Genomic DNA, 26212 nt, shown 5'->3' with positions numbered 1-26212 from the left:
CCCCCATATTTCTTGATGGTAATTGGAGCAGCGGCAAATCTATTCCTCTCTTTTGAAGTCAGATGGGGTGTGTGAGAGTTTACATTCCATGGTGGGATAAGATATCAAAGAATAAGAAATATGTTGTGACTGGCGGCAAGAATAACAGAACCTAGGTTGATTTATCTCTCATTTTGTTGGTACCATATTCTGTGAAATACAAATTTGCAGAGAAATAAGGGTCTTTGTTCTTTGATATTGCACCAATTATTCCCAGAAATTGTAAAGTTTAACCTACTTCATTTTATTTTTCTTTGGCCCCAAAGAAATATCTAAGTCACTTGGAATAAATCATGGTTCTAATTACCAATAAAAATATCTTTAATGAAAGAGCCATGAAATTATGTGTCTATTTCCTGGTAGATTAATGACATATGGAACTACCATTGCATATGCTACTTATAAGTGAATTTGTTTTAATCCATTTTCAATTGAAATAGCCGAAAAAAACTTATCGTTACAATACAAAGAGGTGAAATTATTAGGCATACTGGCATTTTTGTAAGTTCTTAGGCTGGGCTGTTTCATGAAATTAAACTCCAGTCTTGCAAAGATACTGTCATAGTTTTGGAGCAAAAAGGAGGGGGGGGGCTGACTAAAATCAGACTCGTTGTTTTTTCTCAACTGATACATGAAACAATTTCTCTTGCCTATTAGCATCCCATGTAGTCATACAAAACTGTAGCACGAGCATGGGAGAAAGTCACTGAATAAATACACTTGACTCGTGACATTATCTGTCTATTACGAGACACAGCATGGCTACTGGAGTCACGTTGTTGTTTCAGGAAGAGCTTTCTCTTACTCTTATAGAAAGGATGAAGATTGTTTTCAGATACTGGAAGAATCTGAGAATAATTGGGGAAATTCACCAGGTTTTGTTGTGGCAAACTACTCACTGTATGTAGCTAAATTTATGTTTGTAAAATATAGGTTAATTCAGATATTGCTAATCAAATTTTCATGGATTTCAGTTATCTAATTATTCATTTTTTTCGAAACCAAAATTTAGTGGACATCTTGCTATTGTAGAGCTGTAGTGTGAACAGGGTTTTATAGATGTGTTCTTCATTATTCTTGATCATCCTCTCTTCTCTTGTTAGTCATCAAAATTCCATCTTTTCTTCCATCACCTTCTTTACATTCCTTTCAACATGCCAGATTCACTCTTCAATCCCTTTCTTTTGTTCATGCTCATGTTCACTCATACTTGACTCTTGCTAAGTTCTTATTCTCTGATTGGTTCTCTCCCTCTGACTTAGGTTCATTAATATTCATTAGCAGCTATTCATTTGCCATGTATATTCATGTATTTCTTTTATTTGCTATCTTTGATATTTGAATATTCATTATTTACCTTTGTTATATATAAATCATGCATGTTAATATTTTATGCCAAATAAACCCCTGAGGTTTAAAGTTATTCAGCCCAGGGCAGTTTATCACAGGCAATCATTGAGTGAGGTTGTCTCATGTCTCTGTAAATTTTTAGAACCACGCCCTTTACCGCTCTGGCCACTCTACAAATTGGTGGCAGCGGTGGGATTCGAACCCACGCCATCGAAATGACTTACATCGAAACTCGCTTACAATTCTAGCGTTCACTCAACCACTGGCATGACCCCTTACTTCATCCTTCACGGACGAAAAGCCAGAGTACCAGCCAACATCACATGCCCAGTACCTATCCAATATTCTGATCCACCCGAACAGTATGCACTGGATCTTCACTCCCGTTTGAAGAAGTCCTTCCAGTATGTTCAACAGAAAACTCAATCCTCCCAAAGACGACAGAAAGAGGGATATGATAAGAAGGTTCGCACACAAAAGTACAACATCAGTGATCTTGTTTGGCTACATGATCCTACAAATGTCAGGAACAAACTCAATCTAAATTGGACAGGTCCATACTCAACCCTATCTTCTTCAGATGATGGACTGAACTACAGAATAGCTGATATTCACAACGAAAAATATCAGAAGGTAGTCCATCACAATAGTCTCAAGTTATGGAGATCCAAAGTTCCACAATCAAAGACAGTAACAGACAAACAGCCTAACCAAAGTCATCCTATCAACCCTCCTTCAAACACTCAACCACAGTTTGAACCTTCCTACATCGAATGGTCAACTGACCATCCCCAACAGCAGGCAGATACTGACCAACCTTCATGGAGGCTGTTCACACCGCAAGGGGGGACCGTGGGCGGACCGTGGATCGCGCTATCGTAGCGCGATCCACGGTCCGCCCATTGGCATTCGCCGGATTCACACCGCAGTGAGATAGCGCGGTCTATCGTAGCACCCCCTTTTTTGAGAGGTCCTGTTGCCATGACGCGTGACGTCATGAGGTCAGAGCGGTCAAAGATTTCGCGCGCTATTACGAACCCGTACTAGTTAGTTGAGAGTTCGATATCGCTGTGCCTATTATGCTAGCCGGCCTACGTTTATTTCATGGCGTTGTAGAACGATGACTTCCGGCGTGCTATCGTAGCTCGGGTTCACACCGGCAGAGATAGCGCGATCTAGCGCGCGCTAGACCGCGCTATCTCTCGTGGACCACCCCCAAGAGGTGCTCCAGTGGCACGCCGTTTTGGCTCGCCGTGGCTCGCTGTTGGGCGGACCGAAACGACGTTGTACCTTCCACACCGCAGAGATAGCGCGATCTAGCGCGCGCTAGATCGCGCTATCTCTGCCGGTCTGAACAGGCTCATGGTCAGAGCAGTCTGTCCCAGCACAAGAAGTTCACCCACGATCTCTTCCTTCATCTTCTGATCAACCTTCATGGTCAGAATCAACAGTTGGTCTTCCTTCATCTTCTGATCAACCATCATGGTCAGATAAGTCTACATCAGGTCCCAATAATCACTTATCATGGTCAGAGGAACCTATCCAGCTGAGACCAGATACCCTGCATCATCCAGACATGACTGACCACCAGCCACGGTCAGGAAAGTCGAAAACCAATCCAGACTCTGAATCTCACTCAAAAACCAATCCAGGCTCTGTAACTAATTCAAAAACCAATCTAAGGTCTTCATCAAACCAAAGACAAGTAGCTGACCCCCCCGTCAGTTAACGCCAATCCAGGATCTACACTACAACAAAGAAGATTAGCTGACCCCCCCGTTAGCTAACGACGACCCAAACCCAGTCCAACCACCAGGCCCAGATTCAGCTGATGACCAACACGCCAATGCCCACGATAAATCTCAACCAAAAGACGATACTGTTACCATTTCGCGTTACGGAAGAAGAATTGTTAGACCAGAACGCTTTCGTAATTCACAGAAATGATAAACTTTGATATTTGATTAATTCATCATTGCGCATGACATCCACTTATGATAACCGATAATTGAAAGACTGAATATGAAAGGCTGAACATTATCGTCGACATCCTCTTTCCGAGATGAACCAGAAATCAAGAAGGACATTTTAAATATTTTGCGTAAAGAGAAGAAATTAACCTTTTCCATATATTAATTAACTACATATATGGCCAACTTGAACTTTCATCAAACATAGTTAATCAGCTTCCTCGGCGTATTTTTCATCAAGATGATATATTCTAAACTCTCATCAAATATTGATTATAAAGACTTTTTCATTGATAAAACTGAAGCAAATTATTTCAATGTGCCATTAGGTCTTGTATACATTAGTGAAATTTTGTATAGTTTCATGTTACATTTGAATATCGCACGTCGTATACATGTTTATTCCCTTCATGATTGATGCCATTTTACACATATTTCAATCTATTACAGGAATATACAAAATTCTGATTTCACATTAAGATTATGCCAGAAGCATTAATATTTCCTGTAAATCACTGTTTTGCTTGAACTTTTAAATTTTGATTGGCAGTTTTCTTCATAAAATTGTAAATTGTCAAATGTGTATTCAATTTTCCAACAAAAAAAAATTTGGAAATTGTGTAAATTGTGCAGAACGAAAACTAAAAAGGTTCAGAATTGGTTCTTTTTATAAAGAAACAAGTATATTGATATTTTTTTGCAAAGAAGCATTTAAAAAAAAGGACACATTTGTTTTGTTTCAAGTCCTGCAACAGAAGTCTTTTAAAAAAAAAGGAAAGGAAATATAGTATTTTAGAAGATACAATATTTTTTTTTGCACAATTTGAAAAAAAAAGTTTACTTAAATAAAAAGTAACAAGAGAAAAAGTTATTTCTTTTGTATTTTAGAATATATATGATCCAATTTTGAAATCATTTAATTATTGGGTCATATGTGATAGAAAATAATCCATTTTTTTTTATGTATAAAAGAATTTGATGTTGGACAGTTTTGGTTCTAAACCTTGTAAAAAATAAGATTCAAAGAAGAGTTTATAAAGTTTTGTTTACAAAATAAGGTCGCATTTTATTAGTAAAATGAAAAGTTTACAATATACATATTTTTTGCAAAGGTATACTTCGATACATTTTGAATGACGTACTTTAATTTGTCAGTTGAATTGTGAAAAGTTCAATTTAGGTGATATTTAATTAGAAAAAAAAGTATTGAGATAAAAATGTCATTTTAGGGAAATTTGAAAAAGTTTGCTTTCCCCACAAAAAATACTTTGCTTGGATAATAATTTGACAATGCTAGATAATTAATTATTGAATTATTGTTTTAAAAAAAATGTATATTTAGTCTTTTCATTAAAAAAAAGTTTTCAAAGTTTTGGTCAAATTTATTATGACTTCGACAAATTGATGTAATTTGTTTTTCTCTGATCATAGAATTTGAAAGATACTCTTTTGAATAATTGATCGTCACTTCTTTGATCAAGGTATATACAACTTTCATTGCAGAATTGATTTGTATACAAAAAAAATACATATATATATTTTTTTTATATTTCGAAGTCACCATGATTGATATGAAATATAAACTTGATATGTATTTCATTCAGATATCATAATAGTTGAAAACATACATTTTTATATTGTCAAATATTTTTTTTTCCTCATACATGAAGATTACTGCAATTTTAAAATGAGGACATTTTGTTTGTAAGAGGAGATATTGTTTGTAGAGCTGTAGTGTGAACAGGGTTTTATAGATGTGTTCTTCATTATTCTTGATCATCCTCTCTTCTCTTGTTAGTCATCAAAATTCCATCTTTTCTTCCATCACCTTCTTTACATTCCTTTCAACATGCCAGATTCACTCTTCAATCCCTTTCTTTTGTTCATGCTCATGTTCACTCATACTTGACTCTTGCTAAGTTCTTATTCTCTGATTGGTTCTCTCCCTCTGACTTAGGTTCATTAATATTCATTAGCAGCTATTCATTTGCATGTATATTCATGTATTTCTTTTATTTGCTATCTTTGATATTTGAATATTCATTATTTACCTTTGTTACTTATAAATTATACATGTTAATATTTTATGCCAAATAAACCCACGAGGTTTAAAGTTATTCAGCCCAGGGCAGTTCATCACAGGCCATCATTGAGTGAGGTTGTCTCATGTCTCTGTAAGTTTTTAGAACCACGTTTACCGCTCTGGCCACTCTACAAAATCTATCTCATCATACAGAGTTTGATTCATAAAGATGTTCTGTATGAAGAAATATGAGGAACATGATAAAGACATCCCTTCAAAAATATAGAGATTTTAAAAAAAGCAGTGGCATATATTAATCTAGGCAAGAGGTAGGCCTATTATCAAATTATGGCATGATAACAAAGATGGCCCTTCTAAGCATATAAAGGTATTAAGAACTAACAAGAGCCGACATCCTGTTGGCTCTATTAACATGGTCAGTAATACCACCTCCCTCAATTGGATTATGTCCAAACTTGTGAAGTATGTCATACCAACTAGTATGTAGGGCACTGTCCATTTGAAATACAAGCTAATGTAATGGGATGGAATCAGGGAATCTTGGTAGTAATTTCCATCTATATCCTGATTCTATTAAACCCCCTTCAAGAAACCTTTGGTGGAAAAAAAGACTTAAAGAAAAAAAAATACAATAAAGCAAGTCACCTTTGGACTTCCACTATTTATTCAATTAATGGGAAACTGTATATTGATTGGGCTCATTTCCCCCCATTTCTTACTTTCATTTAATCAATAAACATCATTGGGACATTCAACTTTGTACCCCACTCCACAAAACAGAATAAATAATGAAAATATGGTCAAATGGTAAATGGAAAAATAAATATAAATAACGGAGTAATTATTAAAACTCAAAATTGAAAAAAATAAACTGGGTCATGAATTAAGTATTCCAAGGATTTAAAAAAAATCAGATCGGCTGTGAATAGTGACCAGCCAAATTTTGAATTTATTTTAAATCTCAAAAGATTTAAATTCAAATCTTTTAGATGTATTTCTAAATCAACAAGGTTTAAATCTAAATCTATTATTCGGTTGGTCACTATTTACAGTTGATCTGGATTTATTTTAAATCCTTGGAATTTAGAGTGTAGTGAGTCTATCAAACACACTGTTTTAAGTAAGGTAACTACTAAGTCTAAGGCAATATGTTTTTCACACACTTCCTCTCATTTACAATGCTTAAAGCATGCCATCACCTTTTGTAAACACTTGACCTGGATAACTTTAAAATCAAATCAAGAAAAAATATAATACTAAGAGCTGGATAACATACCTTTCCCAAATTCAACGAGATGTTTTTCCCATGATGCATTGCAATAACTTCACTGTCCATATCAAACCATTGGGATGTATGGATATAAAGGCATCTATACAGCATACCAACATGAAAGAGTCCATTCCAAATAATATTGATCTGAAGGAGTAAGCTTATCTGCTAATTGAAACTGTCATCTTCATCCCAAATAAATTGATATGCACCCTTGATAGCTGTCACATTCATGAAAATAACTTCTTTGAAATTAATACCTTGTTGATTAAAGTATTTTCAAAGGCTATGAGTACAGCCAGTATAAGCTACATCATTTGATTGCTAGTATTTCTTAGAACCCCAAAGCATTAAAATGTCAATACCAAGAAGGCAAGAATGTCATACCTACAACTATTTCAATAAACAATATGAATAAAAATATCTATAATTAGGTTAATGACTGAAAATGCACAGGATTATAAAGACATCACCACAGACTAGAGTCACTAGACAAAAAATACCAGTTTAATTTCATGAATTCTTTGCAGTATAGAGCATTGTTTTCAATTTGTTTCAGAAACAGAACATGCCTTCTTTAAAGAAAAAAATCATTCCATATTGAAATACAAGAAGTAGAGCATAAGAATTTTATAGGTAAAGAGAAATTAATTTTAAATGAAGATTACATTCCATCTTTCTTAATTATGAATTAAGGTTATTTCATAATGAGGGTTTGTTAAATAGGCATATCTATTAAGCCAAATCTTAGAAAATAGATTTCATTTAAAACATAGATTATGAAAACTTTTTTGTTCCAAGGTTTAAACTGAATAGAAATCTAGAAAGGCTCTGAGGAAGTACTAAAATCTTTCTTTATTTTCAATGTAGTGCATGGTTCTGTATGTTTTAAGCTGTTTGTTATGTCTAGTTTCTCCCACTTCACAATGTAGTCACATGCCAAATCAAAGAGGCCTACATGGTTCCATAACTCTATTCAATTTCATCTTATATTTATGTCCAATAGTCAATAGTGCTAGGAAAGTCTATTAAATGGCCACAAACCTAATCAGAATATATCTTTCATTCTACAATGATTTGCTGGGTTAATACCAAGAAATGTTCATTGAAATCAAGATGGATTTGAAGAAGGAAAACCTGATGGTAGAGGCCCAATCTTAAATTTTTTAAAGGACTTAAATTTTCCAAGGAATTTTTCCAATTGCAGAATCCCTAGTTATTTGTCACTTTTCATGCTTCATTCCCCAGGGGTGGGGGTGGGGGAGGTGGGGGGCACTCAGTATATAATGCATAGTGGGTATGTGCCGCGGAGGGGACCCCCATTTTTACACTCAAATTTCCGTTCCAAGGCATAGCATTTTTGTCTTATTGAAAAAAAGAACAAAGAAAGCCGCTCCAAAGCATAGCATTTTCTTCTTAGCGAGAAAAAAAAGAAGAATTCCGCTCCAAAGCTTTGCATATTTTCTGTTACGCCATTCCCGTCGCAATTTTGGTGAAAAGCGGCCGCAGAGCGCTTTTCTACCATCGCCTCTGCGCTAGCGCACCCGGCAGTTGTGCCGCCGGGCTAGCTGCATGTACGTTCCATAGGGATATACATACACACTCAAACACAGACGACCCGTTCCAAGGACCCCCGTTTTCACAAACATTTGTACTTCTGAAGCCCGTTCCGAGGACCCTACTTTTTACAATAAGCCCGCTCCAAGGCCCCGTTTTTTTGTCTTGCCCGCGGCACACACCTACTTTTTTGGTCAACAGAAATTGAGAAAAATACATGTAGAGGTATCTTTGGCTATTACCCATTAAAAAGGGACCGAAAATATTTTTTTGTTGGATTTCTAGAGACAACTTACATGGTTTCAAAATAGTCCACACAATTAAGCTGGGATTCTACAAACTATATTTGAAGGCTTCAATCAATGTAAAATGAGTACACACCAATTGTAGTAGTGATCAGGAATGCATGGTGGCTCACGTGTACTTGTGGGGCTTGAAATTCTGTTTGCTGCTACTGTACATCAAAATATTCACCATAGTGAATTCTAATGAGGAGGTATAAGAGGAATGAACTATTTGACATATATAGGACTAAAGGCCTATAATCTAGCAAGAGCAACTTCATATATTTTTTATAACTCACTGCTGATGGATTTGACTTAATTTTCGGGGTATCAAATTCAAATGAAATGGATAAGAATGTGAAAATGATACATGTAATTGAAAGAAAAACTATTGCTCTTCTGATAATCTCACATTTGAGGATTCTGAGGTTGTTCTATATAGCCTTTGTAAGATTACTCAAACAAGGTACAAGACATGAACTCTGCAATAAAGCACTGAATAAAGAATATTACAGGGTTACTTGATATAGATCCAAAATTATTGGATGGAGAGGAAGTTGCACATGGCACAGGCGTCACAAGACAACACTCTTCAAAATATGAATTTATATGAACCATATGGTAGACAGCTGAAAACTCCTGGTGTCATTCACATGATAAAATGACCCAGTTCACAACAAGATATGAGAATGGTTAGCATTTTAGCGAGAGGTGAAAACTAATTTATGGGCCTATCAATACTGTCTGGTTCAGATCCCCCTAGATGAAAGCAAATAATCTTTATACATTCTCTGTGCATGTGTGCATGAATATAGAAGTTTAGATGTTGCATCTCCGCGATTTGTCTATTCAGTGTAATTTTTTCATAACTTGGAAAATTGAGTACATTCAAATTCAATAATCACTCACAGATAAATAAAATGTGTAAAGTACTGAAATTTTGCTGACTGAATTTTTTTTGACTAAGCGCCTTTTCACACGTAAATCTTGAATAATCATTGTACTGATTATTGCAATTCGTCTTTCGTCTTTCACACGCTCACTCGAAAACTGTGATTTGAATTTGAATTCCTGAGCAAAGGCAGTATGTGTCCTTGGTGACTTATCAATCAAAGCACTGCATCGATATGATGAGTGCAAGACAATTGTATTATCTACGGAAGTGCTTGAACGGACATGTAAGCTCCGCCCCTCAGAAGATGTTTTGGAGGTCAAGCCGTTCACACGAAACATTTGTACCGTACTTTGAAAGAAATTTAACTGGAATTCACCTATGGAGTAGAATTTGAATTTGTGATTGTGATTTTAGCATTCTTTATTCTATTTTGGTTTCACACGTGCTAAAAATTCATCATTAGAATTATTTTTCACTGGAATCATTCAAATTACGATTTTAGTACCATGTGAAAGGGCGGTAAGAATCAGAGAGATGGTCAGCCAGGGAGAGGGAGAGGGAGAGAAATGGAATAGGGATAAAAGAAATTCAAAAATGAATTCATTAACTTACCAACACTGTCTGGGAAATTCCTGCAGAAACATTTACATTTTATTTCAGTCCTTCTCAATAAAACATTTTTCAAATATTCTTCCCTTGAAATGTGCAAGACCAAAATTCCTCCTGTACCCATCCCACCAATCAGACTCCTTTATGACTGCAGCAAACAAGATACTATCCTCAAACCTCATGGAATGACAGGTGATCATACTAACAAAACAAGGGGGATTCCTTTGTTATTATATAAAGTATTAGTTCTTTTGTTGCTTAGTGCTTCAGCTGCCTGCTCTGGAATGGTATTGTTCATATTGTGTATACAGTAGCAGCTATGTCACGTCATTTACATTCCAAAGTACCAATGATACTTTGATAGTTCTTTTAAGTACAGACCTGGTAAAAACCCAGTAAATTCCCATTCTTTCTATGTTGCTATGAACATCAAATCACATTCTTTATTATCGTTTATAGCTGGTTTCAACATGTTGAAAGAATGTCTACAGAAGATAACATGCATCCTGTGGTAGTTCAATGACCTGTTTTTTATTGTTTACAGAAATTAAAAGAAAGCTTTGTCTCAAGATCATGGATTACTAGAGAGTAGAGACTAACAGTGCTAACATACTTTCTCCCCTAGAAATTAATACTTGTGAATGAATGTATTTGAATATTATAGCAAGAATAATAATAGGCATCTATTCTGAGGTGCATTGTTAATTATTATATAGGTTTTCCCGCTCAATTTCGCACTTAGTGCATGCAAGAGTATAAATAGTTCATTCAATTTCGCTAAAGAGCAACCAAAAAATCAAACTAGTCATTCAAAATCGCCATAGGGCCGCCAAAATTCATAGTGGGCATTCAGTTTGGCTATAGAGCAATCAAAAGTGTAAAAACATCATTCGGATTCGCCATAGTGCACTCAAGTTAACACCGGAGGTCACGTGACTGAAGACAAAGCGTTCGATTTCGCTATTGGGTATCCATGTTCATAACTAGTGCATTCAATTTAGCACTGTATTTACATGACTTTACATTTACATTACATTTCCCAACCTGCACTATGTGCCACCAGTGACCATTCATAAAACTGCACTGGACAATACATTTTTCTTTTACAGATAAAAATAATGTAAATTACATAGAAGCAGTGGCCTGCTTATTTAGGAAGTTATTTTGTTCCTCACCAGCTTCTTGGCGCAAATTGTATATTTCTTTCTTTCATCTCCTTCCGTAATGCATTCTTTGCATTTCATCTTTTGGTTTCCGTATTTTCAATGATAAAAAGATTGTTTGAAATGATTAAAGGCATATGAAAACAGATAAAAAACAATGAAAGTATGTTATGAAAGAAGAAAATCATGATATTGTATACATACTAAAGTAATCAATGGCTGAAAAAAAAAAATGACTGAGTATTGTGCTTTGAACTTTAACATGTATTTCATACGAAAGATCTGTAAAATATAACCACCTGCAATTACGATATCATATTAAGTATATACATTTAGTTATTATGTTTTTTAAAGAATATAAAAGGTTAAAAAAGAATTATATAAGGGAAGAAAACCATAGTCAATGTCTTAAGTTTTGATGAAAAGATTATTGTTTTAAATGATTAAAGTCATATGAAAACAGATGCAAGATAAAAAGAACATTAAACGTAAATATGAAAGAAGAAAATCATGATATTATATGCTATGATTATGCCTCTAGTCAATGCATATATCGAAGAGATGGCGCAATGACAAGAAAATATACATTAAGAACAAAAAAATACAAAGACAAAAAAGACATATGAATTAACACAGGGAAATGTCAGGAAATCTTCCCTCTGTTAATTTATATGCCTTTAGCCATCCGATATTAATTTTTTTCGGTGACTTAATATGGACATAGTAAGCTCATAAAATGTAAGAAAATATAAACATGAGAAAGTTATAAAACAAATAGAAAAAAATATGTGTGCTAAATTGCATGCATAAATTGTATGATTGGATGCACAATGGCGAAATTGAATGCTCTAACATAGCTCGAGGGGGTTTCACGGGCGAACTTGGTTGCACTATGTACAAATTCGTATGCCGAGTGGCGGATTTGGTTGCTCTAAAGCGATTATGAATGCCAAATGGCCATTTTGGTTGCACTATAGCGAATTTGAATGCCGACTGGTGATTTTGGCTGCCCTATCTAATAAATTGAATGACCTATTTTTACTTTGTCATGCACTATGTGCGAAATTGAATGACCTATCTTTACTTTTGCATGCACTAAGTGCAAAATTGACAGGAAAACCTATAGTTATCATTACCCTGGCTTTAGCTCATGCTGCCTTTCAGCGCTCAGTACATTCAAGGAATTAATCCTGTCACGCAACCTGGGTTGAGTGCAGCACAATGTGGATTCATTTCTTGCTGAAGGAAATTACGCCATGAAATGAAAATGAATTCTTCATGAAGTATGTATTGTATCATCAAATTTTCTAATGTAATAAAGGTAATAATGCCAGATCAATATTTGTAGTATTTCAGATGATATAATTCTTTCTTGCTTCAATTAATACCAGGCTGCTTTGCAGGGGAGATGAATGAATGGATGTGATCACACAAAGACATTGATGTCTAAATCTAAGATAAGTGGAGACTGTGATTGGAAGATCATGAATATTAAAAAGGGGAATAAAGAACCTTTGTTTTAATTAGCTTCAGTTTCCCTTAAAAAATGCTAACAAGAAGTTCTTATCCATTTATTTATCTAAAGAATTCTATAATAGTCACAATGCTCCTTTCTTGTATAGAGAGGTTTGTTACAACGAAAGGAAAAACAAATTGTATAATGATGCATGAACCCATTTAAATAATGAGAATATATTTCTGATGACTGATGGGCTTCATTTCTGTAGGGTATTTAATCTCATAAACATAATGACTGGTCACTATACTGACTACCGATTTTATCATCTCCATAAATATGGGTACTTACGATATAATTACCAATAAAATATGATTAGTGTTTATGGGTAAATGACCCAGTTTTATGGAAGGTACGTCGTAAATTGCAGTGTTGTATTGAGAAAATGAATAGGCAATTTCATAATCATCCAAGATGTATACATGTAATTCCTTGAAGATCCTAAGAAAAGACTGGTACCATTCTCTCTCTTTCCCTGAATGTTTCTATGACATACTCTTGTATCCATGTACTCTTTATTTCTCTCCACATATCTAGTAATTTTCAGTAATCTATTTTCTTTCACTCTTTTTTTCTCCAAAGATTTCATCTTCTTTTCTTCAAGTGATAAAATGATGGGGGATTTTACTTTCCATACCCTTCTATTTTGTACACACTTTCATATTTGAAACAAATGGTCACAAATAGTTTTATGACTGTTTAAAGGCATCTTTACCATGTTTACAAAAAGAACATTGCTCAATAGCATGAATATATCAGGTTTAATTTTATAATTACTCAATAATGGTTATTCAAACTATGATTCTTATTAGATCCTATCCCACATTCCTACTACATACTCGTACATGCAATACTTGAAGATTAATATATATATATATATATATAATTTTATTTGCAAATCTGCACACTGAAGGAATACAATGCATCAAGGAAACTTCTCTTTTAACGAGAAAATGCAGGGCAATATATATTTTCAGGAGAAGATTTCTAAACAAAATATTGAAGAAAAACAAAGTAAACTTTTCCTGCAGATGAACCTACATATAAATTTCCACATTATAGAGAAAAAGAACGATAAATTTGATCTTCATGTTACTATCACGTTATTCTATCCTATGTATAATTTGGTCATTTATCATTTCAGCTTTTATCTTTTTTATTTCATTTCAAATTATCTCTGATATTGGAGAAATAGCAGTAATTTGAGAATTAATGTCATCCATAATAGTATTAAGGTGTGCTGTGTCAAGAATTCTTGGACATGATGGGGCTGCGTGTGAATTTCTGCCCTCGGCAACCATCTGTCGGGGCATTTAGCGGTGGTTCAACTCTTCGTTTCTTTTCTCCCCTGTTCCTCCATCCTTTTAAAAGATTTCCTGTCTAGCAAAGCAATCAATTAATATCATTAATCACAAAGATGAGACTTGCAATATGAATGCATTCTCAATCTAAAAACTGTACTCATTCTAAATCAGTTTATAAATATCTTTGACTTGAAAAATGTACTTGCTCTTTATTTATTTAAAAAAAGATACTATCAGTATGATTTGACATGTCCGATACTTTTCTCTCAAATATGAGATATTGATAACAGAATATATAACTTTCATCTGCGTGCCTCAAGGTATGGGTAAATCTGACTAATTTGATGCAGAAAGCAGTGGGTGTCTTGTCTGACAGGTATTGTACTGATGTGCTGGCTTGCCCAGCCGATACTTGATTAGAGAGCAATCGTTTTCTTGAATCACCTTGCACATGCGCACAGATAAAATGTAATGTACCTCTGTCTTAATATGTCTTCTTTACATTGATGAAATTAAATAAACCATGCAGCCAAATCATTAACTGAAATGTAATTAATGATTAAAACAGATATGGAAAAGGAAATTGCTACATATTAATGCTTTCCACCATAAAAAAAAAACATTGAGAAAAAAAGAGTTAGGAAAAATATATTTTGTGGGAATATGCCAATGTAGAGTTTATACTTCCTCAAATGACTGCAGGATGATATAAATAGGAGACCAATCTTAAACCAAGATGTATCACTGTTTTCAAACGAAAGATTTCCCTTTAAAAGTATTCCTGACAGTGATGCTTGAGTTAGCCATCACTTGATCAGCTAGGTATCCTTAAACAGACTCTATCATCATTGTAGCTTGTCTCTTAATGAATTGATGTTATACTATGCCTGTTACTCATACTCCAGGGAGTATGCCTGCTGAAGGAGAACCAATTTCATTCATGAGTACACTTAGTACACTTCCATTGCCACAAGATAAATGACTTTCCTCCATCTTACGCTCACTTACTGTCCTCAACACTGAACTTTCAATGTATCTATCCCAGTGTCCTAATTCGTCAGTGATTTTACGAACTAGCTCAAACCTCGGCTGGTTCCAAAACATGATTTCAAATAATCACGTACAAAGTTTTGATGTTTTTTAAACGCTCCTAACTTCGTGCTTTGAAAGAAACCAGATCAATTATTTATACCAATTTAAAGCATACATTCTGTTCTTTTATAAATTTTGTCCACAATTCATTTTTGTTTCACCGAGTTTGCCAACTTCATTTCATATCAAGCATGAAAAAAATCGAAAATTCTTGGAAAAATAAGTTAATATCTCTATCCATGAATGAATTGACTTGCGCTTAAAGATAGTTGCATTATGTTTCACACTAAAGAACTCTTACAACAATATGGAGGAAAAAAGGTTTAATTTCATTATAATACTAAACTTTAAGATTTACACAGACTGACCATTGACTTGAGACTTATAAGCTCTGTCATTGATAAACTTTAAAAAAGCAATAATCTAGTCTAGGGCATATAACATGACATGGACATACTTCATTTCTTCTTGTATCCTTCTATGACCTCATCTTAGTGTCCAGTAAAGCATCCTCAATTAGATGACATGACTCATCCATGGTAATTACTCATCTCATATTCTACATTTTGTCTTAACTGAGATAAACTCTGCTATATTGTAATACAGTGTTCTCATACATCCATCCACAGGCGCGTAGCCAGGGGGGGGCGGTGGGGGCGGTCGCCCCCCCAAAACGTCCCCCCCCCAAAAAAAAAAAAGGGGGGAAAAAAGAGAGGAGAAAAGGAAAAGGGAAGGGAGGAAAGGGAAGAAAGGTAGCTTTGTGGTTTTTTTTCTTTTTATTCTTTTTTTTCTCAAAATAGAAACTCCTTCACTCTTGCCCTAAATTTATATATGAATTTTGCTTCTGCGCTGCGCACGGTTAAATGACAATACTGAAGTTCTCCATTGTTTCTCAACCCTGTTTTCCCACCTCAGCTATATGTGTTTCTTGCCAGTTAAAGTTCAAATGAATACATTAGGGCATATGGAATTAGAGTAAGGTTAGGCCGAAGTATATGAAGTTGTCTTTTTTTTTATTGATCGCGCAACTTCCGGTCGGGTCGGCTCCAGGCGGGTAAAATCTTTATATCAATTTCTGCTGTCACCTCCATAAAGTCAACTTCTCCCGCTTTTCAGCTCATAATTTTGGGGCAAACAGGTTCCTAATTTTAAAAGAGGAAGGTATAAAATTCGTGTCGTATTAAATAAAAAAAAAACAATATTTTTTATCAAATTCTATTAAACTTCATGTCAATTCCCTGCACATTCATCTCCTGTCCTGTTTTGCGCCCTCAGTTTGAAATTTTGAATGACACTTAAGTTTCTTTATAATTCAAAATGAAGCGCTTCAGGATAAGTCAAAGAAATTAGGCATCCTATTTTATATAATTTCAATAAATCACAGAAGTTTCAACCTTTTTCGCACTATTTTCCTTGTAATGAAGTTCAATAATCTTAGAAAATCAATTGAATTAGAGCCAATGGGGTATGAGAGATATCTGCATTTGATGAAACGTCCGCTCTTTAAAATTCCAGAGTTTCATTGCTCTGCGCGGAGAGGAATATCTTCCTCCCGGCATATACACTTCTTCTCCTCTGTTTTGCGACTTAAAGATATGCACTGTCGCTAAATTGTTTGTAATCAAATCTGATCTCTCCAAGGGAAGTATTCAATATATAATTGAGAATACCCTTTTCTCGGGACCCTTTTCATGGCAAAAAAAATGATAAAACGCTTCAGCTTCCGCGCTTCGCGCGGGGTTATTAGTATATTACTTTTCTCCATTGGATTCCTTTTTTGTGCGTTCACAATCACTTTTGAAAACAAGGTTCATAATCACAATATAGTCAACTGAATTGGAGCTGATATAGGTACTAGAGACAAGAGAGACGGCTCCTTTTCATTTTAATTTATGAAACACCAAAAGCTTCGCGCTTCGCACGGGAGGGGGAAACTCCCCCTCCCTGCACCCACCCCCTAGGGAGCGCGCTTCGCGCGCTCTGTAAGTGTTGGCACGCTTTGCGTGCATTTACCGCCCCCTCCAAAATGAAATCCTGGCTACGCGGTTGTCCATCCAAACCTGAATTGATGAGTTACAATTTAAGCTTACTGTTCATGTTCATTACAAGAAATAATAATAAATCATCATATGGGAGGGGTTTTCTAATTTGGAACTTTTTTTAATTGCTCTTTGTTTTATGCAAAAAACTATTGGAATTCACATGTATTTTTCATCATGAAATAGAATATGATAATTATGATTTCATACATTTTCAATAAGAGTAATAATTAGATCGCATATCATTTATAACTTTTATCCCACAATATTGGAAATGATGTTCCTCTTTGAACATGACCAGGCTAATCGATTTGGGTACAGTATGATTAATAAACGTGGAAATAACACAATGAATACTTAGTTAAAGCCTATTCAGAGACACATTCTCAATACCTCTTCATGCTTGTATCAATCTTCTTGTTTCCCTCCAATGGGAACACATATAACCAGTATTTATTTTCTACCAGAAGAGGGCAGCATACCAATATTTATATTGGCTGGATGGAGTAAGAATACAACCAAAAAGGTGTTTCACGAATAGTGAAGTGTGATATGATGTGTGTGACATGAAGTCATGCTGAAGTGCCAATTCACAGCCAATATTTAATGGGGAAGGGGCAATCATTTAAACATTGTTATTAATCTACAAACTGGAGAACATTAATAATCAACACGAACATAACCTTCATAACACATAAAAGGAACGCAACTTAATAATAACAATAGATGCCTCTTGAGGCTGATGTTAATGAATTGGTGCAACTAGTATCAATAAAACCTCTGTTATTTCTTTATTTAATAAATGAAATAACATTTATCACCATGTTATTTGCAAAAATGCTTTGTTCACCTCATCACCATTTTCATGAAAAAAAAGCCAAATACCTGCTAAGTATCCCTGCTGATTAAACATTGTCAACTTTTGCCAACAAGAATCTAAATGTTTTACAACAGAATAGATTATTAAAAACCATGGATGTATATAAGGGCTCAATTGCAAAAATAAAGATGATATGAAATTTTTTGTATCCCTATACAGGAACATCCCGGTTAAAATAAGCAAAGTGTATGTGACAATTAAACATGCTAAAGTGAGTAATGAATGAGTTAAAATATACTAACCCGTATTAGGCTGCGTTTATGAGACCTCATGCCAGAATCATGATTTGAATCATGATTCAAATTTCAAAACAAAAACATAATCACAATACCACAGAGTCAGGATTTAGACGACCTTCATTCTAACGCCGTTTCTCGTCGGATTTGGGCCAATCTAGTACACAGTTTGACACTCGAAGTATAGGTCAACTTTTTTCACGCGTGTTTCGGCTCTCAAAAAATCAATATCTTTTGTTTCCAGAAGTCAGTCTATTATAATGAATTTTGTTTACTTCTATTTATTTTGTCGGTTTATCGAAAATGGTGTTCGGAAGTGAATTTCAGCATAGATCCAATTTAATATTGACACTGTTAACTCAACAACAACTGAGATCACTGTCTGTCTAGCCTAAAATCTAGGCAGAAGCTGCTGTTATGCTGAACGCAAGCGATAAGTTTGATCTGGCAAAGACTACGCATTGTGGCTGCGTTAGCAGGGGGGCAGGGGGGGCACTCTGCCCCCCTGACGAGCGACAACCCATGCAAAGGACGTATACCTGCCCCCCCCCCCCCCCTGATGAGCTTTTTTTTTTGCTTGTCAATTTTTTTCTGGTAAGAAATCCTTTATTTGTGATTGAAGACCTTTTTTTTTTTTTTTTTTTTTGCTTGTCAAATTTTTTGGCGGACGGTTTTGCCCCCCCTGTGGAAAATCCTAGGTACGCCACTGCCCAGGAATAATAGTAGAATGTTAATGACCTTCTAACATTGAACAGCTGACAGACTGTAACATCAAATCACAACATGCAGCTTCAATTAATGATGATCTAATCAAAGACTGAGAATATGAAAGTAAAATCTACAGTAGTTCATCATCCATGACACAGTCACTTTAATGAGGCTATACTCAACAGCCAAAGAGAATTGTGTTCCATGTATCCAACATGCCTTGTAATAAACTGAACAAACTACTGCCAAAGTCACAATGAGCTTACAGCAAATGACACCAATTTATCATTATTTTGAGCTGTTGTGTGACTGAATTCATGAACATTTTATTTTGTCCTATAGCTCAGGCAAAAATAAATAAATCTATACAACATAATAACCAAGGGAGCAGATCAACCAAGCTGATCCTGAAAGTTAGCCTTTAAACAAGGCGCTGTGTCTGTTGTCATATTTATATCACATACCTACCGACTGGAAAAAAGACTATCCACAAAAAGTCGAGTGAATGCGAGGATTTCGAGTTCAGTCACAGGGCCGTTACGAATCTGATTTGGATTTCTTATGTCAACCATTATTTCCAAATCAAAATCAGCACATGTATTGCTTACATTAGTGAATCCTGTATGACCCTGTGCCGCAGAAGCAAATGAACTTGGTCCCATGACGTCATAGACATCGACGGTGCGGATTGGCGCATTGGCCGCATCGGGATGCTCATGAATAATTCATATATTCACATCTTCACCAGAAACCAAAAGGTCTCGTTGTAAGGAAGAACTTGGTGAATAAATCATGTATTATCACCGACTTAGCAGAAAAGATTTTACTACACAGGGTAGCTCCCAGATCTTCATCAAAATATTGACTGAAGAATTCAGACCATTCGCTCCCTAGATTGACCAAGATTAATCTCTCCAAGTATGAACAGGATCTTAATTGTAACAGTCTTTGGTAGACGAAAGATGATTGAAACAGCTTGGCCTGTGAGAGGTTAACATACCAGAGAGGTTGTCAATCATGGGGCAAGCAGTTGCCATGGCACCAGACGATCTTGTGTTCCCCTTCTAATAATTATCATTCTACCACAGCCTTCATGGGGTATTAGAATAACAATAGACCTCAATTAAGTATATCATCAATGAAAAACACTAATCAATGATATAGGGCCTAAACAAAGAGCATAATAATTAATTGCATGATTTGGTAAGGAAAATTCAAATTACATTTGAAATTCTAACATTTCACATGACAGCTCTAATGAGACACCATTTCAATAACTCATTTGTATTTGATATAAAAGCTGTAAGTAGAAAAAAAATCAGAGCTATTATTTCATGTGTTTTTTATATCATTATTGACTCAATATGAGGAGTAGACTGCATCTTCAAATGAGAATACTAAAAGAAACAAGGCAAAAGCAATTTTGTGTCTCGCCCACTTATGAAAATAACCAGAAATATCGTGATTTGCGAGGGCACGCAACAGAATTAAAATATCAAAACTTCATTGTGAAATGACTGGGATGGAATAACACTTGTCATAAGAGTCTTGCATGTAAACTTTAACGTTGACCTGAAAATGACCTTTGACCTTACCATGTGACCTCCGTCTGCAGCATAACATGCAGGTCGCCTAAGTCCATCTACCATCCAAGTTTTGTTGAAAAGTAACTTACGGTTGCGGAGTTAGGTGTCATAAGAGAGTCTTGCATGTAAACTTTAATGTTGAGCTCAAAATGACCTTTGACCTAACCATGTGACCTTCAACAGAGCATAACATGCAGGTTCCCCAAGTCCATCTACCATCCAAGTTTGGTTGAAAAGTGACTTACAGTTGCGGAGTTAGGTGTCATAAGAGAGTTTTGCATATAAACTTTAACGTTGACCTGAAAACAACCTTTGACCTTACCATGTGACCTCTGACTGCAGCATAACATGCAGGTCCCCCAAGTCCATCTACCATCCAAGTTTGGTGGAAATGCGACTTACGGTTGCGGAGTTAGGTGTCATAATAGAGTCTTGCAGGTAAACTATAACGTTGACCTGAAAATGACCTTTGACCTTATCATGTGACCTCCGACTGCAGCATAACATGCAGGTCCCCCAAGTCCATCTACCATCCAAGTTTGGTTGAAAAGTGACTTACGGTTGCGGAGTTAGGTGTCATAAGAGAGTCTTGCATGTAAACTTTAACAGTGACCTGAAAATGACCTTTGACCTTACCATGTGACCTCAGACTGCAGCATAACATGCAGGTCCCCCAAGTCCATCTACCATCCAAGTTTGGTTGAAAAGCGACTTACGGTTGTGGAGTTGTGTCATTACATGTTTGTGACGGACGGACGCCGGACGACATTTGGATCCCTAAGTCTCGCCTTCACCTCTGGTGGGCGAGACAAAAAGACTCAGGGTATTCTAACTATTAATTGGGTAGTGTCACTTTATTCTTAGTTCCATTTACCACAACTAAAATATTCACTTCTAAATCTCTTTTTCTTGATTAAAACACGGATTGTTAATGAATTGTTCAATGATACAAAGTCATCTTTACAAAGAATAAGAAAGAGAGTAAAAAAAGCTTACTTTATGACCCTACTCCCCATTCTCCTATGCTAAGGATGTAGTGTTTGCTACCAACAGGATAGAAACCTTTCAATCAAGTAGACTTTTAGCAGATTATAAGACACAGTATCACACAGCTTATCTGATAACAGATACAAGCTCTTACATTGATCTATTGAAATGATAATCACAGTTATTGCCTGATGTTGTGGTTGTGGTCAGTCAAACATTTCTCCATATGTGTACTATACAGTAATATACATAAAATAAAAGCATGCATGGAGCTACTACTACTCTGTGTTAATGGCTAAATGATGGACAGTGGTGCAGGAAGGGATCAAAAGAATAGGAGGCTGTTCTCACTACGTTCCCAAAACTAGTTTACTGGGAACCGGTTCAGAAAGCCAGTTTGGAAGATCGCTTTGCTAGCGTTCTCACTTGATCACACGAAAGTGGTTTTCAAAATCACTTCACGTAAAGCGCTCTTGTTGCTATGGAAACGCTCTCAGTGGGGTGACACGTTTCGCGCGAAATTCGAAACCGCAGCATGGGCATTCTACACCTGTCGTGTGGAGTAGCGCGCTCAAAATGTGCGAAGATCGCTTCCCGAAGAACGGTTGTGTCCTCACTTACGCTAAAACCAGTTTAACGAGGCAAAGCGATCTTGAAAACTACATCGCGATGTGGTTTTCCAAACTGGTTTGGAAGATCGCTTCCAAGACCGCTTCGACCGTTCTCACTACGCGTAAAACTAGTTTCCACTAAACTAGTTTCCAGTAAACTAGTTTTAGGAACGTAGTGAGAACAGCCTCTAGGTCACTGTCACTCAACTGGTCAAGCAGATATCCAACCTCTATCCCAGGGGGGGGGGGGGCACTTACATCGACGAGTGGATACCATGCGCGACCCAAAAAACAAAAGGGATGTCTTTTTCAAGATATGACACATGACGTACGTAATGTAATAAGGGTGTCATAAACACTAAAATAATGAAAAAAAGGGTATCTATTTCGCTTAGAAAGCTACATGTTTAGGGTCAAATTTACGAGGGTATAAAATAGACTAAATTGTTTTATCATAAAGATAAATGAAAGTAGTTGCAGTAAACACTGATTTCACGAGAAAGTCTGTAAAACCAGGCTTAATTGTCACTATATCATTGAGGATCTAGATCTGGGACAGTTACATAAACTGAACTTTGTGAAATCTTGAAATCTATGCTGAAAAATGTTCACACTGAAGATCACCAACACAGATAAGTGCACGTGGAACAGTGTATTATTATTGTTTTGAATGTCGGCCCGAGCTTGACCTGAATCCCGTCCTTATTTGCTAATTTCTAAGCAATTACACAATTTATTCCAGAATCATTTGGCACATGTTTTTTATTTATACAAACAGACACTTCGGTGGTCATTTCATTGGATTATATTCGAACTCATTTTGATATCATTACCACAACTGCATTTATCTTTAAAAGGATATACTTTTTGCCCCCAACAGTCAAAACTATGTGTTTAGAGTCCAATTTGCGGGAGGTGTGGGAGGTGGCGCCGTATATATCCTCGTACTAAACCCAATGATGCAGGTAAAGGTAAAACCGACGTCCGTGACATATAACACTTAAAATATCGCTGTACTTGTGTAGGGGATCAATTCAGGGAATACTTGCTGTCACAGGTGGATATTCAAAATTAACATTTTGTAATTTATTTTCCTCATTTAGTCTAGGGAGCTTATGATAATCTTAAAGGATTTGATTATTTTAGTAAAGCTGTGAAATAGAGTTCTTTGCAGCGAGCGATCTGTTGTAAATATACTTGATAGATGATCACTGGTGTAGACCTCTATTCTTTATGACCGCTTGCCCGTGGTAGCATAAATTACGCAAATGAATTTGGGGTAAAGGTCACGAGCCACACCTGTCGCATTAGGTCGGGCAAGGCTACGTGCGTTTGGTTGGGGACCCGTCATTACGTTTCTTGTGTTGATTCGGAAATGTTCTGTTTAAGTTCCTGCCTGCAAGCTTAAAGGAGAATGAAACTCTTGGAGCAAGTTAGCTTTTGTGAAAGCAGAAAAATCAAAGAATAAGATCAACAAAAGTTTGAGTAAATTAGGACTAGCAATAGAAGAGTTATGAGCATTTGAATGTCGAGATCACTAATGCTATGGAGATCCTCCCATTGGCAATGCGACCAAGATCTACGATGTCACCGATGAACAACTCTCCCCTTTTGGACACTGAAAATATACCCCAAAACATCTCTTTTTGCTCATTCTAATCATATGACAAACGATTCATCAATGATATAATGTTGTGAAACCTCTGTACTTGTCCTCTCATAAAGAGAACATCTCACCTTGTGATAGACTCTATAAAAGTGAGAATATAAGTGAAATAAGTACTAAAGTAATGAGGAAGTTGTACGTGTGTGACATCACAGATCTTGGTCGCATTGCCAATGGGAGGATCTACATGGCATTAGTGATCTCAATATTCAAATGCTCAAAACTTTCTTATTATTCATTCAATCTTCCTCAAACTTTCAACAATTTGTTTCTTTGATTTTTCTCTTTGATATGGATACAGCTGGTTTCAAGGGTTTCATTCTCCTTTAAGGAAAGCTGAGATGTTTTTTTTTTGTTTGAAGCCAGTGTTTGGTAATTTCTGTTGTCGAAGATGACACAGCTAAACCTACACTTCAGTTCCAATACATTCTTTTTGCTTGGAAAACTCACGTGCGGTGAGTTTTCATTGGGGGCTTGTCCGGGAGAAGGTGATTTTTGTAGGATAGAGAATAGAACAGACAGGCTTTGACTTTATTCTAGTTTGGCGTTTGTAGGTTTACTGAGTTTATCACTGGCTAATCTATCAATTGTTTATATCTGTTATTGACCTCTCGCAAATATGGAAATTGAGGCATTTATGAAGTTGGGTCAGAAATGTGGCCTTGAAGGTAAAGAATTATTAGATTATGTAGAGTCCAAAGAAAAATAACTAAAGGAAGAAACACGTCAGCAACAAAATGCTGAGCGTGAGGAATGGATGAGGGAAAGACAAGAACGTGAAAAGGTAAGAGAACATGAAATAGAATTAGCTCAATTAAGAGAAAAACAGAATGTAATCAAGGGTCTCCCAGGGAATGTGCCGAGCATGCCAGTGTTCAGAGCAGACTCTGATGAGTTAGATGCTTATATTCTAAGGTTCGAGCATCATGCAAATTTGCAGAAATGGCCGACGGAATATTGGGCATGCGCATTAGGTAATTTGTATTTTGAGGTTCTGAAGCATTCATCTATTAATACTTATTATACAAGCATGATAGAAAGTATCGCTTATGGTTTAATAGCTTTTTTTGGAAATGTTATAGTGTGAAAATGGTCAATTATGACTCAAAGAATAATTGAATTTCATTGAATTCCTCTTATCAACATTTTCATTTGTTTTCTAATCAGATATAGGATTGGTGTGTATGTGTATGAATGTGAGTGGTTGTGCTCAGAGGGCATTTGGTAAATCACAATGGTTTTCAGATGAGATTTCTAGATGAAATTTTGAATTATTCTTTCAAACAGAGTTTTCGTTGGGGTTTAAAACTGCTGATAATATGACGTCAAAAGGACAGTCAAAGCATTCACCGATACATACAACGTAGACGTCAGAGGGCACTGTCTCCGGTGGGACGCTACGGAATCGTCGAGGAGTCGTCGGTGGATCAGGACATTGCACATGCGTGACATCGATATCGTAGGACTGTTGTGTTTTGGCATGCCACATGTACATCGAGCCCATCCTCGAACTTTTTCAGGTTTTCCCCTTGTATGAATGTGCTTGATTGAGTGAGTGTTTGGGTGATTTATTTAGATGTTATTTTAGATCAACTTGGCCAAAAAGAAATTCATTGTTTAATTTGATATGGTTACTTTATTGATAATGGAATTTCACTGATTGTGTGACATCAGAGAATTGAATTCTAATTGAATTAAATGTACTCAAAATATATTCAAAGTCTTAAAAGTCTATTATTTGGTCTCTTGTCCTAAGATCTCCTTCTCTTATTTACTGGTTCCTTAACCGGGCCGTGACACTTGCCAAGGGCATCGTTTTGTTTCCAATACTTGTTAAGGGTAGGGTTTCACACGCCAATACTTGTTAAGGGGTGCATTTTCAGAACATGGAAATACTTGTTAAGGGTGCTTTTCGAGACCCCATGGTCACGTATGGTATCCACTCGTCAATGGAAGTGGCCCCCCTCTCCCCCCCCCCCCCGGCCTCTATCCTAAATTAAGTGCATGACTTAGGGTGTGTTCATGCTTCCATTTCGGAGACAAAATCAGCATTTTCAAACGATCGCAAACACGGTCCTGGGAGTGCTGTTTATGCTTTGTTTTTCAGAGGCAAAATCACAATTTGCAGCTGGCTTTGCATCATAATTTCTGTTGAGCAAGAAAGCGAGGTCAAATTGGGCATGCCATTTTTTGAAAGTTTTTTTTCCGAGTGTTGTTATGGTCGAATAATATATAAACTTCAAACGATTTCCAATTTTTTTATTAATAGCATGGAGCTACTTGACATAGCCATAGAATTTCCACCATGGTGAGAATAATAAAAAGACAAAACGAAGAATAGTAAAGTATACAAAGAAAATAATAAGAAATCTATTTGTTCATGCTATATACTGGGGCTTCTGGCTC

The 26212-nt window shown here is 36.0% G+C and overlaps 1 pseudogene; it reads right to left on the bottom strand.

Moving 5' to 3' along the window:
* Window positions 1-2705: 2705 nt before the first annotated feature.
* Window positions 2706-26212, bottom strand: part of LOC129258062 (uncharacterized) — a 104424-nt pseudogene continuing 80917 nt past the window's right edge.

Source organism: Lytechinus pictus, chromosome 3 (assembly GCF_037042905.1).
Source record: "Lytechinus pictus isolate F3 Inbred chromosome 3, Lp3.0, whole genome shotgun sequence".
In the NCBI taxonomy this organism is placed as follows: domain Eukaryota; kingdom Metazoa; phylum Echinodermata; class Echinoidea; order Temnopleuroida; family Toxopneustidae; genus Lytechinus; species Lytechinus pictus.
Note: the sequence above shows the minus strand (reverse complement) of the source record. Positions and strands in the feature narration are given on the sequence as shown.